Here is a 16,439-nt window from a genome sequence, read left to right on the forward strand (position 1 = left end):
ATGTGCTTGGAACACAACATTGATTCAATAGAGGCAATGGTCAGAAGGACATCATTGATGATCTCAGCAAGGAATACTTATGGGATAAAGAAAAAAACTTAACTGCTACAAATCACAGATTCTGCATTGAGTAGATCAGAAATGAGTGCAAGAAAAGAAAGAAAAATGACCCATAACTGCTTTTTCCGTATGCATGAAATTCTACCAGATTCAGGTTTAGTTTTACAGCTTCAACCAGTTACATGAATTCACAGGTTTTTCTTCTAATAACAAATTAAAGAAATAATGGAATTTATTGCCATCAAGTAATAATTTCTATAATTCATCACAACCTCAGATATACGGATGATACCACTCTAGTGACAGAAAGCAAAGAGAAGCTAAATACCCTCTTGATGAGGAAGAGATAAATAGCCTCTTGATGAAGAAAGAGAGTGAAAGAGCCAGCTTAAAACTAAATATTAAAAAAAACTAAGATGATAACATCCGGCCCCATTACTGCATGGCAAGTATAAGGGGGAAAAGGTGGAAATAGTAACAGATTTCTTCTTTGTGGGCTCCAAAATCACTGCAGATGGTGACTGCAGCCATGAAATCATGCTTCTTGGCAGGAAGGCAATGACAAACCTTGCCAGTGTGCTGAAAAGCAGAGACATTATTTTGCCAACAAAGGTCCAGATAGTCAAGGCTATGGTCTTCCCAGTGGTCACATACCGTTGTGACAGCTGGCCCGCAAAGAAGGCAGAATACCAAAGAATTAATGCCTTCAAATTGTGGTGCTGGAGAAGACTCCAGACTCCTCAAAGTCCCTTAGACAGCAGGGAGATCAAACTGGTCAATCTTAAGGGAGATCAACCTTGAATATTCACTGAAAGGACTGATGCTGAAGCTGAAGTTCCAGGCAACTCATTGGAAAAGTCCCTGGTGCTGGGAAAGATTGAGGGCAGAAGGAGAAGAGGGCATCAGAGGATGTGATGGCTGGATGGCATCACTGATGCAATAAACATGAACTTGGGAAAACTCTAGGAGATAATGAGGGACAGGGAGGCATGGCATGCTGCAGTCCATGGCATCACAAAGAGTCGGACACAACTAGGTGACTGAACAATAACAACTAGTCTCTATAATAAACCAAGAAGGTATGCAGAAAGATATGTGTGCATACACGCATGCTCAATCCTGTCCAATTCTCTGTGACCCCATGGACTGTAGGCCCCTCTCTGTCCTTGTGATTCCCAGACAAGAACAGTGGAGTGGGTTGCCATTCCTACTCCAGGGGAATCTTCCCGACCCGGGGATTGAAACTGTGTCTCTTGACTCGTCTGCATTGGCAAGTGGATTCTTTACCACTGGCACCACCTGGGAAGCAGAAAAAGGAAAGTATCAAAAAGTGTCCTAAAGAGAAAAGCATCAAAGCAGATGTATTGGAAGGCCAGTAACCAAGACTGACTAATTTCCCAGGTCAGGCACTGAACTTCAATGAACTTCCAGGCAGTGATGACACAATGTTTAGATAATTATACTGCTAACCATTTACTGAACCAGGACCTGTGCTTAACAGAATATATGTTGGATCATTATCACTAAAAATCTAATAATTTTTCATTAATAACTGTGTTTATTTTTATATATCACAATTGATAGTCACATGGTACCTGCAATATTATAGTATGTAACTATTTAACACTATAAACACACTGGCCCTGTCTACTTCTGAGGGGTAGATAATGAATATTACACCATTTCCAAATTTCCTTGCAGCTTTCAGCACCCTTTAGTATTGCTCATATAACCCATGCTCTGCTGGTAACACATCAGAAAAAGTAAAGACTCAAATAAAAGAACAATTTTGATGTCAGAAAAGAATTTCTATTTTTGACATATACAGTCACACTCTGTAAAGTACATGCCTGCTATATAGCAATAGTTTCTACAAGATAGCACAATACCATATGCATGATAAATATTGAATGTGTGGGTTAATATATAAAGGAAAATAATTAAATTCACTAAAATGAAGTCCAAAAAGTAGTACTAAAGGCTAGGGAATTCATTTCTACTTTAAGTTGACTCAACTTCAAGGAAAAGTCTGGCTTGACCTCAGAGGGAACTACAATTTGCTTTTATTCCTGTTTAAACTGAGGATGAGAAAGAAATTTAAACTACACCTCTCAGCATATGAGCTAATAGTTTACCTTAATATTCTCCCTGCTCAGCAGGATTTTTTATCTTATTAATATGAGACTTTAAGCTATATTCTTCAGTTAATCTATTTACTTTTCAGTAATATTTCATTGTTAAAAGCTGTTTTTAAAAATGCATGGCTCTGTCTACACACAAAGCAATTTCAAGATAAATGCACTCCTTTTATTATTTTTTGTGTTAATTCACTAACAGCATTTTGAGCACACTGTATCAGATGTTCATAATTGCTGGGGTTGCAATGGTAAAAAAAAAGAGAGAGAGACCTGGATTCTGTCTTCAAAAAGCTTAAGATCCATTGAAAAATTCTCAAGAGGAAGTAAAAAATTACAACAAGGTGTTATAAATTACAAAATAGTGGAAGGACAAGGTACCATGAAATGTGTAGGGAATAGGAATTTGTACAGCCACTATGAAAAACAGTATGAAGTTCCTTAAAAAACTAATATGATTCAGTGATCCAACTCCTAGGAATATATCCAGAGAAAAGCACAATTTGAAGGGACGAATGCACCCCAATGTTCATTACAGCACTATTTATGATAGCCAGAACATAGAAGCAACCTAAATGTCCATCAACACAGAGTGAATAAAGAATATGTGGTACATATATACAATGGAATATAATCAGCCATAAAAAATGAAACAGTGCCATTCACGGAGATGTGGATGAACCTAGAGACTCTCATACAGAGTGAAGTAAGTCAGAAAGAGAAAAACAAACATTGAATAACATCACTTACATGTGGAATCTAAAAAAAACGGTACAGATGAACTTATTCGCAAAACAAAAATAGAGTCACACATATAGAGAACAAACACGGTTACCAAGTGGGGAAGGGGGAGTGGAAAGAGCTGGGAGATTGGGACTGACATATACACTCTACTATGCATGAAACAAATAAACAATAAGAACCCACAGTATAGCACAGAGAACTCTCTTCAGTGGTGACCTAAATGGACAGGAAATCCAAACAGGAGGGGACAGACGTATGTGCATGACTGATTCACTTTGCTGTAAAGCAAAAAACTAATGCAACATTGTAGAGCGCCTATACCCTGATTAAAATTAATTTTAAAAAAGAACTATGAGGATCTGTAGAAATGTGTGTGCCCAGTTTAATTTTTAAATATGAATAAAATAAAGTGTTATATAGGTTTCCTCACATATGAAAAAGCTTTTATTTTAAAAATTAGAAGCCGAATTATATGATGCAATTATTATATAATATGCTGTTGGTACCTTAACATAAAGATACCAATGTTTTCAATTATTATTTTCATAAATCAAAACTGTTCATAAAAATTATAAATGTGAGTGTAGTTTGGCATAACTGCAACTGCTGACAGCAGTGATTAGCAACAGAAAAGCACAAAAACATATGGGAATGAGTTGGTGGTGGCAGCAGGCTGGTCTAGGAACATGGGTACATGGATGCAAAGGAAGAGAGAAGTAGAACTGATAAAAGAACAGTATTTTAACTGCTTTAAGGATAATTAAAATTGTCTTGTGATATAAGTACCAGAACTTCAAGGGAAAAAAGTTAAAGTAGCATAAGCAATAAAGTGCAATGTGAGTAGAGATCACTGTTACAGCTGATGAACTAATGATCATCTCTGGGACCATCGGATCATTCTCAATGGGAAACTATGTGAAGATTTTTTAATAAATATCACCAGTTTCATTACCTCATTTCTGTCCAAACTGCCTGGAAACACACACTAGAGTTGTGTTTAATGAGTAAAAAGTATGTGAACAAAGAGTAATAACTCAGTATGTATCTCAGTTCTACCACTAACTTGAAGTTTGGTCAAACATGCCATCCCTCATCCACGGGCAAAATCTATACTCTCTCCAAAAGACTGAAATCCAGGCCTGGGAAGGAAGTCCACATTCTAAATGAATTCCTTCTTTGGATGCTCATTTCTCAGTCAAAGGGCTTTTTTTGCAGAGCTCATTACCCTTTTTATAGTTAGAGCCCTGACATAATTATTGATTGCATGTGAACCTTTCGGTTCAAATCACTCTGTTCTGTTCCCTGACTGGACCCCACCTAATACAATATGGAAAATACATAATACAATGCTTGTCTTATAAGCATATCATAAATAGTATTCCTTTTACTGTACAATCAAGATTTAATGAACAAGAAAATTCACACAAAAAATTCTATATTGAGGCCAGAGTCCAAAGTAAAGGAGTATCATTAGGCATGTTTTAATAATCAGTAGTAACTGACACATCTCCATGCTACATAATAAGACCAATTCAAAATTCTCGATTTGTACTTTTTAGCTTCTGAAGATGTTTCCAGATTTCCCGTTAATAGATAAGTATTTATTGATTAAGGTGCATTAAGTTGTGATAAGGAGAGTGAGATGGGAGACAGTAAGTCTGGGTTCCAACCCAAGCTTTAGTTCTTGTGCTTAAGTGGCAAGCAGCAAGTGTTATTCATTCCCTTGCTAGATTCGATATATCATCAAGAGGCTTGGACTAGAGTACCTCTATTACTTCTATCCATGACATTTAATGATTCTGTTTAACTATTACCTGAAGTCACTTTTTTCTTCCAGAGTTTCTTCATAGCACATTTAACCTCAGCATTTCGGAGAGTATAGATTAAAGGATTTAACATAGGGGCCACCATAGTGTAAAAGACAGCAACAGCTTTATCAATGGGCAGAGTGGCGACTGGGCGAAGATGCACAACCACGCAGGACACGAAGAATAACACAACCACCGTGATGTGAGAGACACATGTAGAAAGGGCTCTGCGTCTCCCCTCCACACTGTGAGCCCTTAGGGAGCGCAAGATGACCACATAGGAGACCAACAGGAGGAGGAGGTTTAACAGGCAGATGAGCCCACTGTTGGCAGCAACAAAGAGACCAAGGATGTGGGTGTCCACGCAGACAAGCTTCAACAAAGGGTACAAGTCACACATGAAGTGGTCTATGACATCGGGGCCACAGAGGGCAGCCGGACTGTAAAGGGGATCTGAACGCTTCGTGGAGAAATCCTCCGGTCCAGGCCACCCCAGCAGGAGGAGGCACAGCCTGCGCTCACGGTGGCGTGTAGTGCAGAGGTCTGCAGATGGCCACGTAGCGCTCATAGGCCATCTCTGTCAGCAGGATGATCTCAGCAGCACCAAAAGTGTGTTCTGCATAGACTTGAGCCATACACCCATTAAAGGAGATTGTCTTGAGCTCATGAAGGGAGTCCACAATCAACTTAGGAGCCGAAGAAGAAGAGTAAATTGTGTCTATCAAGGAAAGGTGGGTCAGGAAGAAGTACATGGGGGAGTTCAGAGCCTGGCTGGTGGTGATGGTGACCACAATGAGCAGGTTGCCTGAGAGGGTTACCATGTACAAGACCAAAAACACCACAAACACTACTCTTTGCATTTGGGGGTTCTGTGTAAGACCTACTAGAATGAACACAGTCACATTCCTTTCATTCCGCATCTATGTGGTGTGGGTAATGTAAACACTGGCAAGGAACACTTTATTTTTAAGAAAAAAAAAAAAAAGAAAAGGGAATATAAAAGAATGAATTATTACAAAATACTACCTTTTAACAGTACTCTGACAATATCACAAATGATTCCTTCTGTTCCCCAAACTGTCCAGGAACCTATGCACCAAAATTTCTCTTAGTTGACTCTTTTATATTTTTTTTTTACATTTTTTAGTATTTTCCAAAATTCTGGAGCTTACATTACTAATTTTAATCAGAAAATAAATATAACTTACATGTTTTTCTCTTGGAGGCCTTAGGTTGAAACAATGAATTTTTTAATTGAATGGTATATGTATGGGAAAAGAAACATAGGAAGTTGTGTACTGGTATATTGTGGGACCCCAAAAATATATGATCTGAATATATTAATATTTGAGGAGATCGCTTTAATGTGCTCATCAAGTTACTGCTATCAGTTCACTAAATGAGCATAGAATGAGGGCCTCGCTGACTCTAACAGCTTTAGAGGATCAAGGCAGGGGGTGAGTCTGCCCTAGCTGCCCCAGGGACCACTTTTAATCATCCTAGATGCTGTCTTTAGTCTACCATCTAAAAATTATTGATCACTAGTTTTAACATATGCCATTAATACTGACAAGTAATAAGTCTAGTCTCAGTCATCAACCAGATCACTGTAATGCAAAGTCTATTTCAATTTACTTGATGAGGAATACATGTATTAGTCAAGTCAACTTTAAGGTAATATATATAGCTAAGCGGGCTTCCCAGATGGCACTAGTGGTAAAGAACTTGCGTGCCAATGCAGAAGACATAAGAGATGTGGGTTTGATCCCTGGGTTGGGAAGATCCCCTGGAGGAGGGCATGGCAACCCACTCCAGAATGCTTGTCTGGAGAACCCCATGGACATAAGAGCCAGGTAGGCTACAGTCCCTAGGGTTGCAAAGAGTCAGACATAACTGAAATGACTTAGCACACACACATACAACTAAGTATTGTCATTATTAATCTTTTCATTTTACAATAACTAAGATTTCATTATTCTCTTTATATTTATGTATTTTAAAAGCAAATAGGCAGTGAAGGGTAAAATGAATTACCTATGTTACAAGTGGGCAAGGTAACTCTTCCAGTGAAGTTGCTCAGTCTTGTCCAACTCTTTGTGGTCCCATGGACTGTAGCCTACCAGGCTCCTCTGTCCATGGAATTTTCCAGGCAAGAGTCCTGGAGTGGGTTGCCATTCCCTTCTCCATGGGACCTTCCAGACCCAGGGATTGAACCCAGGACTCCCGCATCGCAGGCAGATGCTTTACCATCTGAGCCACCAGGGAAGCCCCAGATTCTCTGCACCAGGGAACTCTTCCAGATGATCCCACAAACTCTTTGTTGAGAAGCTATCTTTAGAGTTCCAAGCCCCCATAGTGGGCTCCCTTCTGGATAGCCCAGGGCATCAGAGAATCCTTCCAGGGACAAGAACACTTGAGAAGAAATTCTGTGTGCATTTCTAATTGCCAACTCTTCTCTAGAGAAGATGGCACCTGGGAGAACCAAGAACCAACTGATATATTTTTATACTTTCCCAATGGTCTGTAGTAAAGGTTGGATTTCATGATCAAAATCAGACAGAAAATCCCAAACTTAACCCATTCATCCTCATTATTTCACTTATTACTTCAGTATCTTGCAAACTTTGAAGCAGTTAGTTTTAAAACAGATCTGTTTTACAATTTATATCAGCTCCTTTTATCCCACACAACACAATAACCAACTCACAAACAAAACAGCTCAGTGGACATTTTTGATGTCCTCTCTTCATTGATAGACCCAAATACAGGATAATATTCAGGTTTTTGGGTTTTTTGTCTTAGTCCAAAGACCAATTCTGTTCCTATTTCCACTCATATTCTCTAATACTCATAATTTTGGAAAACTGAGAAATGGACAAAAGTTATAATATAGCAAAATAATCTTGACCGTCCATAAAATGGCACCCAGACTGCAATTGAGAGGTAAGAACTTCAGCAGACACATTACTTCTTAAGCAGGGAAATCTTTGTTACTTGATTACATTCAGTATACTCAAATATTGGGAAATGCACTTTTCCTATAAGTCTGTTTTTCTCAATCTTTATAGAATGCAGAGATTTATTTTTGACACCATGGCATTTCTATAATAACTATCAACTTTGTTGAGTTTCACAATGTGCTAGGCATTATGCTAAATACTTTACATGTAAGTGGTCTGGGTGGTCTTTCAAACGATTCTTGTGAGGTTGGTGTACTGTTGTCTGTATTTTAAAGGAAAAGAAACTGTGCTTACAAGAAGATAAATGACTTGCCCAAAGCAATGATGATGAAAAACCTAACAGAGAAGACTGCATTCAAATCCAGGATGCCTGTCTCTAGCTCTTTACCACCGAGTGCCTCTCCAGAAGGAATCCAGCTTACTTCTGGGAATCAGCAATGCCAGAGTTTAGACATGGCCACCGGTGACCACAGGAAATCCATGGCCTTTATTTTGCTAACCTACGAAATATAGTAAAAGATGTTAATGGGATCCAGGGTTGATTGGACAAGACCTAGAATTTTGTAAACAAAAAATCTCCCAGTACTTTGCATTTTATCATCTCATCAGTTTAGTTCATTTCAGTTGCTCAGTCATGTCCGACTCTTTGAGAACCCCATGGACTGCAGCACGCCAGGCCTCCATGTCCATCACCAAATCCAGAGCTTGTTCAAATTCTTGTCCATTGAGTCAGTGATTCCATCCAACCATATAATCCACTGTTGTCCCCTTCTGCCACTCCTGGGCATACACACGGAGGAAACCAGATCTGAAAGAAACATGTGTACCCCAGTGTTCATTGCAGCACTGTTTATAATAGCCAGGGCATGGAAGCAACCTAGATGCCCATCAGCAGACGAATGGATAAGGAAGCTGTGATACATATACACCATGGAATATTACTCAGCCATTAAAAAGAATTCATTGGAATCAGTTCTAATGAGATGGATGAAACTGGAGCCCATTATACAGAGCGAAGTAAGCCAGAAAGATAAAGACCAATACAGTACACTATCGCATATATATGGAATTTAGAAAGATGGTAACAATAACCCTACATGCAAAACAGAAAAAGAGACAGATTTACAGAACAGATTTTTGGACTCTGTGGGAGAAGGCGAGGGTGGGATGTTCTGAGAGAACAGCATTGAAACAAGTATACTATCAAGGGTGAAGCAGATCACCAGCCCAGGTGGGATGCATGAGACAAGTGCTCGGGCCTGGTGCACTGGGAAGACCCAGAGGGATGGGATGGAGAGGGAGGCAGGAGGGAGGATTGGGTTGGGAAACACATGTAAATCCATGGTTGATTCATGTCAATGTATGGCAAAAACCACTACAATATTGTAAAGTAATTAGCCTCCAACTAATAAAAGTAAATGGAAAAAAAAAAAAAGAATAAAGATGAGTGAACACTGGATTAAAAAAAAGACTGATTTTTCTATTAATATCTAAGGCTTTGCCCTCCTAGGAATTAATTATCTCTGTTTTGTTTTTGTTTAAAGATTTTGCCTTAGAAACAAATATTTGGGAGAATTTTTCTACAAATAGTACATCTTCACCTGGTTGGTTCTTCTCCGTGAACTTTAAACTAATGTAGTAACAGTTTCCATTCCTGGTTGGAAATTTGTGTGAGAAAGCAATCCTCGTGTAAGCCCTAGGGTATCATGAACTGAGACATAAAGGACAGTAAACACTATGTGAACAATTCCATAGGGTTTCATCGAGGTTGCATATCCCTGAGAGCATCTCCTCACTAGCTAAGGTCACCAGACGAGGGTGAGATTCTGATTCAAGCTCTCAGCTGTACTATAAACACATCGGGACATACGCTATCTACAAGAACCTTGGGACTTGCCATATTCTCAGGAAGTGTGATATCCAGAGTTGGGGAACAAATGCGGCTAAAATTCTAGTACCAACACTTCTGGTGTAGAAATATAGAAACATATAATCATATGCCTTCTCACTGACTATTTTAGACTTTTGGGAATTCCACTGGTCATTCAATAAAAGAAGTCTGCCTAGGCAATGAGATTTCTTTTCAAATTTTCTTCACATGCATTATCCTCAGGACAGTGCAACACATATAGTTAGTAAATACTCTGCAGCCTAGAGGAGAGGGTTTAAGTCACATGTTTTACCACTTGATACAGCTATTACATTTAAATATTATGGCCAGGCAGAAGATGGAGAACTGGGGGAAATAGTAATAATAGTATAACCATATCAAGAAATTTATTTTTTGGGCATAACACTACAAAACTAGATTTCAACAATAGGGGGGAAAAAAACTGAAAAAGCAAGTGGAGGCTAAGCAATACAAAACTAAACAACCATTGAATCACTGAAAGAAAGAAGAAATTTTAAAATGGGTGAAGACCAATTAAAACAAAAACAAACAAAAAACCAAAATGACCTAGAATCTACGTGTGCTAGTTGCTTCAGTTGTGTCCCACTCTGGGTGACTCTGTGGATTGTAGTCCACCAGGCTCCTCTGTTCATGGGGATTCTCCAGGCAAGAAGACTGGAGCAGGGTGTCATGCCCTCCTCCAGGAGTCTATAGGATGCAGCAGAAGCAGTTCTAAGAGGGAAGCTTAGAGCAATAGAAGCCTACATCAGGAAAGAGGAGAAATCTCAACTAACAATCTAACTATTCACCTAAAAGAAATAGAAAATAAACAAGTCCCAAAGTTAGTAGAAGGAAAGAAATCATAATGATCAGAATAGAAATATATGGGAAAAGAGACTAACAATAATAATAATAATAATGAAAACTAAGACCTGGTTCATTGAAAAGATAAGCAAAATTGACAAAACTTTAGCCAGACTCAAGGCCCAAATCAATAAAAACAAAAATTTTAAAAAGACAAGTTACAAATAATCCCATGGAAAGCAAAAAGAATCATAAGAGATTACTGCAAACAATTTTATGCCAATAAAATAAGCAACTTAGAAGAAATGGACAAATTCCTAGTAATGCACAATCCTGCAAGACTGAACTAGGAAAAAACAGGGAATGTGAACATATCAATTACCAGTAATTAAATTAAATAATTTTATAAAAAATTAAAGTTATGGTGGCTCAGATGGTAAAGAGTCCACCTGCAATGCAGGAGACTAGGGTTCAACTGCTGGGTTGGGAAGATCCCCTGGAAAAGAAAATGGCAACCCACTCCAGTATTCTTGCCTGGAGAATTCCACAGACAGAGGAACCTGGAAGGCTACCGTTCATAGGGTCACAAAGAGTCAGACACGACTGAGCAACTAACACACACTTTTAATTAAAAATAAAAAAGTCCAGGACCAGATTACTTCACAGGTAAGTTCTACCAAACATTTAGTGAAGACTTAGCACCTGTCTTTCTGAAACTACTTCAAAAAATTTACAGAGAAAGGGAAGGTTCTGAACTCACTCTATGAGGCCTGCATCACCCAAAACCAGACAAAAATATCGCAAAAAGAGAGAAAATTACAGCCAATATACTGATGAACCTAGATGCAAAATTCTTCAACAAAATATTAGCAACTAAATTCAATATAAGTTGAAAGGATCATACACCATGATCAAATAGGATCTATCCCAGAGATATAAGGATAGTTCAATATCAACAAAGCAATCAATGTGATATACCAGGTTAGCAAATTGAGGACTAAAAATCACTTAATCATCTTAATATAGGCAAAGAAAGCTTTTGATAAATCTCTTCACCCATTTGTGACAAAAACTCTTCAGAAAGTGGGAATAGAGGAAACAAATCTCAATGTAATAAAGGCCATTCATGATAATCCAAGGGAAAGAGCAGAGGCTGTGCTTTTCTGGAGCAGCTGTGAAGAGATACCCCACGTCCAAGGCAAGAGAAACCCAAGTAAGACGGTAGGCGCTGAAAGAGGGCATCACCGGGCAGACACACTGCAACCACAATCACGGACAACTAACCAATCTGATCACAGGACCACAGCGCATCTAACTCAATGAAACTGAGCCATGCTGTGTGGGGCCACCCAAGACGGTCGGGTCATGGTGGAGAGGTCTGATAGAGTGTGGTCCACTGAAGAAGGGAATGGCAAACCACTTCAGTATTGTTGTCTTGAGAACCCCATGAGCAATATGAAAAGGCAAAATGATAGGATACTGAAAGACAAACTCCCCAGGTCGGTAGGTGCCCAATATGCTACTGGAGATCAGTGGAGAAATAACTGCAAAAAAGAATGAAACCAAAGCAAAAACAACACCCAGTTGTGGATGTGACTGGTGATAGAAGCAAGATCTGATACTGTAAAGAGCAATACTGTATAGGAACCTGGAATGTTAGGTCCTGGAATCAAGGCAAATTGGAAATGGTCAAACAGGAGATGGCAAGAGTGAACATCGACATTCGAGGAATCAGCGAACTAAGATGGACTGGAACGGGTGACTTTAACTCAGATGACCATTATATCTACTACTGTTGGCAGGAATCCCTTAGAAGAAATGGAGTAGCCATCATAGTCAACGAGAGTCCGAAATGCAGTACTTGGATGCAATCTCAAAAACGATAGAATGATCTCTGTTTGTTTCCAAAGCAAACCATTCAGTATTATGGTAATCCAAGTCTATGCCCCGACCAGTAATGTTGAAGAAGCTGAAGTTGAATGGTACTATGAAGACCCACAAGACCTTTTAGAATTAACACCCAAAAAAGATGTCCTTTCATTATAGGGGACTGGAATGCACAAGTAGGAAGTCAAGAAACACCTGGAGTAACAGGCAAATTTGGCCTTGGAGTACAGAATGAAGCAGGGCAAAGGCTAATAGAGTTTTGCCAAGAGACTGCACTGGTCATAGCAAACACCCTCTTCCAACAACCCAAGAGAAGACTCTACACATGGACATCACCAAATGGTCAACACCAAAATCAGATTGATTATATTCTTTGCAGCCAAAGATGGAGAAGCTCTATACAGTCAGCAAAAACAAGACCAGGAAATGACTGTAGCTCAGATCATGAACTCCTTATTGCCACATTCAGACTTAAATTGAAGAAAGTGGGGAAAACCACTAGACCATGTAGGTATGACCTAAATCAAATCCCTTATGACTATACAGTTGAAGTGAGAAATAGATTTAAGGCACTAGATCTGATAGAGTGCCTGATGAACCATGGATGGACGTTCATGACATTGTACAGGAGACAGGGATCAGGATCATAATTATCATATGTGAAACGAGTCGCCAATCCAGATTCAATGCATGATACAGGATGCTGGGGTCTGGTGCACTGGGGTGACCCAGAGGGATGGGATGGGGAAGGAGTTGGGAGGGGGGTTCAGGATGGGGAACACATGTACACCCATGGCAGATTCAAGTCAATATATGGCAAAACCAATACAATGATGTAAAGTAAAATAAATAAGTAATTTTTTAAAAAAAGATCATTCCCAAGAAAAAGAAATGCAAAAAGGCAAAATGATTGTCTGAGGAGGCTTTACAAAGAGCTGTGAAAAGAAAAGAAGTGAAAAGCAGAGAAAAGGAAAGATATACCCATTTGAATGCAGAGTTTCAAAGAATAGCAAGGAGAGATAAGAAAACCTTCTTCAGCAACTGATGCAAAGAAATAGAGGAAAACAATAGAATGGGAAAGACTAGCGATCTCTTCAAGAAAATTAGAAATACCAAAGGAAAATTTCATGCAAAGATGGACTCAATAAAGGACAGAAATTGTACAGACATAACAGAAGCAGAAGATATTAAGAAGAGGTGGCAAGAATACACAGAAGAACTGTACAAAAAAGATCTTCATGACTCAGATAATCACGATGGTGTGATCATTCACCTAGAGCCAGACATCCTGGAATGTAAAGTCAAGTGGGTCTTAGGAAGCATCACTGTGAACAAAGCTGGAATTCCAGAATTCATTCCAGTCGAGCTATTTCTTTTTGTTGTTGTTTGTTTGTTTGTTTGTTTGTTTCAGTTGAGCTATTTCAAATCCTGAAAGATGATGCTGTGAAAGTGCTGCACTCAATATGCCAGCAAATTTGGAAAACTCAGCAGTGGCCACAGGACTGGTCAAGGTGAGTGTTCAGTCCAATCCCAAAGAAAGGCAATGCCAAAGAAAGCTCAAACTACTGCACAGTTGCACTCATCTCACACGCTAGTAAAGTAATGCTAAAAATTCTCCAGGCCAGGCTTCAGCAATACATGAACCATGAACTTATAAATGTTCAAGCTGGTTTTAGAAAAGACAGAGGAACCAGAGATCAAATTGCCAATATCTGCCAGAACACCGAAAAAGCAAGAGAGTTCTAAAAAAACATCTATTTCTGCTTTATTGACTATACCAAAGCCTTTGACTGTGTGGATCACAGTAAACTGTGGAAAATTCTGAAAGAGATGGGCATACCAGACCACCTGACCTGCCTCTTGAGAAACCTGTATGCAGGTCAGGAAGCAACAGTTAGAACTGGACATGGAACACCAGACTGGTTTCAAATAGGAAAAGGAGTACATCAAGGCTGTATATTGTCACCCTGCTTATTTAACTTAGATGCAGAATACATCATGAAAAACACTTGGTTGAATGAAGCACAAGCTGGAAGAAAGATTACCGGGAGAAATATCAATAACCTCAGACGTGCAGATGACCCCACCCTTATGGCAGAAAGTGAAGAAGAACTAAAGAGCCTCTTGATGAAAGTGAAAGAGGAGAAAAAAGTGAAAAAGTTGGCTTGAAGCTCAACATTCAGAAAACTAAGATCATGGCATCCGGTCCCATCACTTCATGGCAAATAGATGGGAAAACAGTGGAAACAGTGGCTGACTTTATTTTGGGGGGCTCCAAAACCACAGCAGATGGTGATTGCAGCCATGAAATTAAAAGACGCTTGCTCCTTGAAAGGAAAGTTATGACCAACCTAGACAGCATATTAAAAAGCAGAGACATTACTTTGCCAACAAATGTCTGTCTAGTCAAGGCTATGGTTTTTCCAGTAGTCATGTATGGATGTGAGAGTTGAACTGTGAAGAAAGCTGAGTGCCAAAGAATTGATGCTTTTGAACTGTGGTGTTGGAGAAGACTCTTGAGAGTCCCTTGGACTACAAGGAGATCCAACCAGTCCATCCTAAAGGAGATTAGTCCTGGGTGTTCATTGGAAGGACTGATGTTGAAGCTGAAACTCCAATCCCTTGGCCACCTGATGCGAAGAACTGACTCATTGGAAAAGACCCTGATGCTGGGAGGGATTGGGGGCAGGAGGAGAAGGGGATGACAGAGGATGAGATGGTTGGATGGCATCACTGACTCAATGGACATGAGTTTGGGTGGACTCTGAGAGTTGGTGATGGACAGGGAGGCCTGGCATGCTGCAGTTAATGGGGTCACAAAGAGTCGGACACGACTGAGTGACTGAACTGAACTGAACTCAACATGATAATCCCACAGCTAACATTATACTCAGTATATAATGTTATCCACAGAAAGTATTTCCTCTAAGATTAGGAAAAGAGACAAAGATGTTTACTCTTGCCACATTTATTATTTGTTGGAAATTCTACCCATAGCGATCAGAGAAAAGAAATAAAGAAATTCATATTAGAAAGGAAGAACTAAAACTGTTACTGCAGCTGATAAAACAATATACATAGAAAATCTTTGAAAAGCGACTAGAGCTCATCAATGAATTTAGTAAAGTTTCAGAATACAAAATTTATATACAGAAATCTGTTGTATTTCTTCAACACACTACCAAGAACCCATCAGAAATAGAAATGAAGAGAACAATCCAATTCACAATCACATGATAAAGAATAAAATACTGAGGAATAAATCTAATTAATAAGGTAAAAGGTCTGGACTTGGTAAGCTGTAATAGACAGATGAAAAAAACTGAAGGTACAAATATATGTAAATATGCATCATGTTCATGAACTGGAAGGATTAATATCATTAAAATCCCAGGCAATCTACAGGTTCAATGAAATCTCTGCCAAAATACCAATGCTATTTTTCACAAAATTAGAACAAATAGTTCTAAATTTTATATGAAAATATAAATACCCTGAATAGCCAGAACAGTCTTGAGAAAGAGCAAAGTGGAAGTGGCACACTCCCTGATTTCAGATTACACTGTACACCTATAGTAATCAAACAGTATGACTTAAACAAAAACAGACACAGCGATCAATGAAGCAAAATAGAGAGCCCAAAAAAGGACCTACAGTTATATGATCAGTTAATCCATGACAAAGAAGGCAAAGGGGAAAGGACAGTCTCTTCAACAACCACTTGGGAAAAATTGGAAAGCTATAAGATGGATCAAATTAACCACTCTCTCACACCATGCACAAAAATAAATTCAAAATGGATTAAATACTTGAATATAAGACCTGAAATGATAAAACTCCTAGAAGAAAATATAGACTGTACACTCTTTGGCATCTATCTTAGCAATAATTTTTGGATATGTTTCCTTTGGCAAAAGAAAAAAAAGGAAAGATAAACAGTTGAGGATACATTAAAGTAAAAACCTTTTGCACAGTGAACGAAACGATCAACAAACCAAAAGGTCTACTAAGTGAGAGAATATATTTGTAAACAATATATTTGATAAGAGGTTAATATCCACAATATACAAAAAAAACTCATACAACTCATACATCAAGAAAACAAACATTCCAGTTTTTACAAAATGAGGAGAGTACCTGAACAGACATT

General features: G+C 38.8%; 1 pseudogene; it reads right to left on the minus strand.

Moving 5' to 3' along the window:
- Positions 1-4,742: 4,742 nt before the first annotated feature.
- Positions 4,743-5,667, minus strand: LOC122700409 (annotated as a pseudogene).
- Between the last annotated feature and the right edge of the window lie 10,772 nt (positions 5,668-16,439).

Source organism: Cervus elaphus, chromosome 1 (genome assembly GCF_910594005.1).
Source record: "Cervus elaphus chromosome 1, mCerEla1.1, whole genome shotgun sequence".
In the NCBI taxonomy this organism is placed as follows: Eukaryota; Metazoa; Chordata; class Mammalia; order Artiodactyla; family Cervidae; genus Cervus; species Cervus elaphus.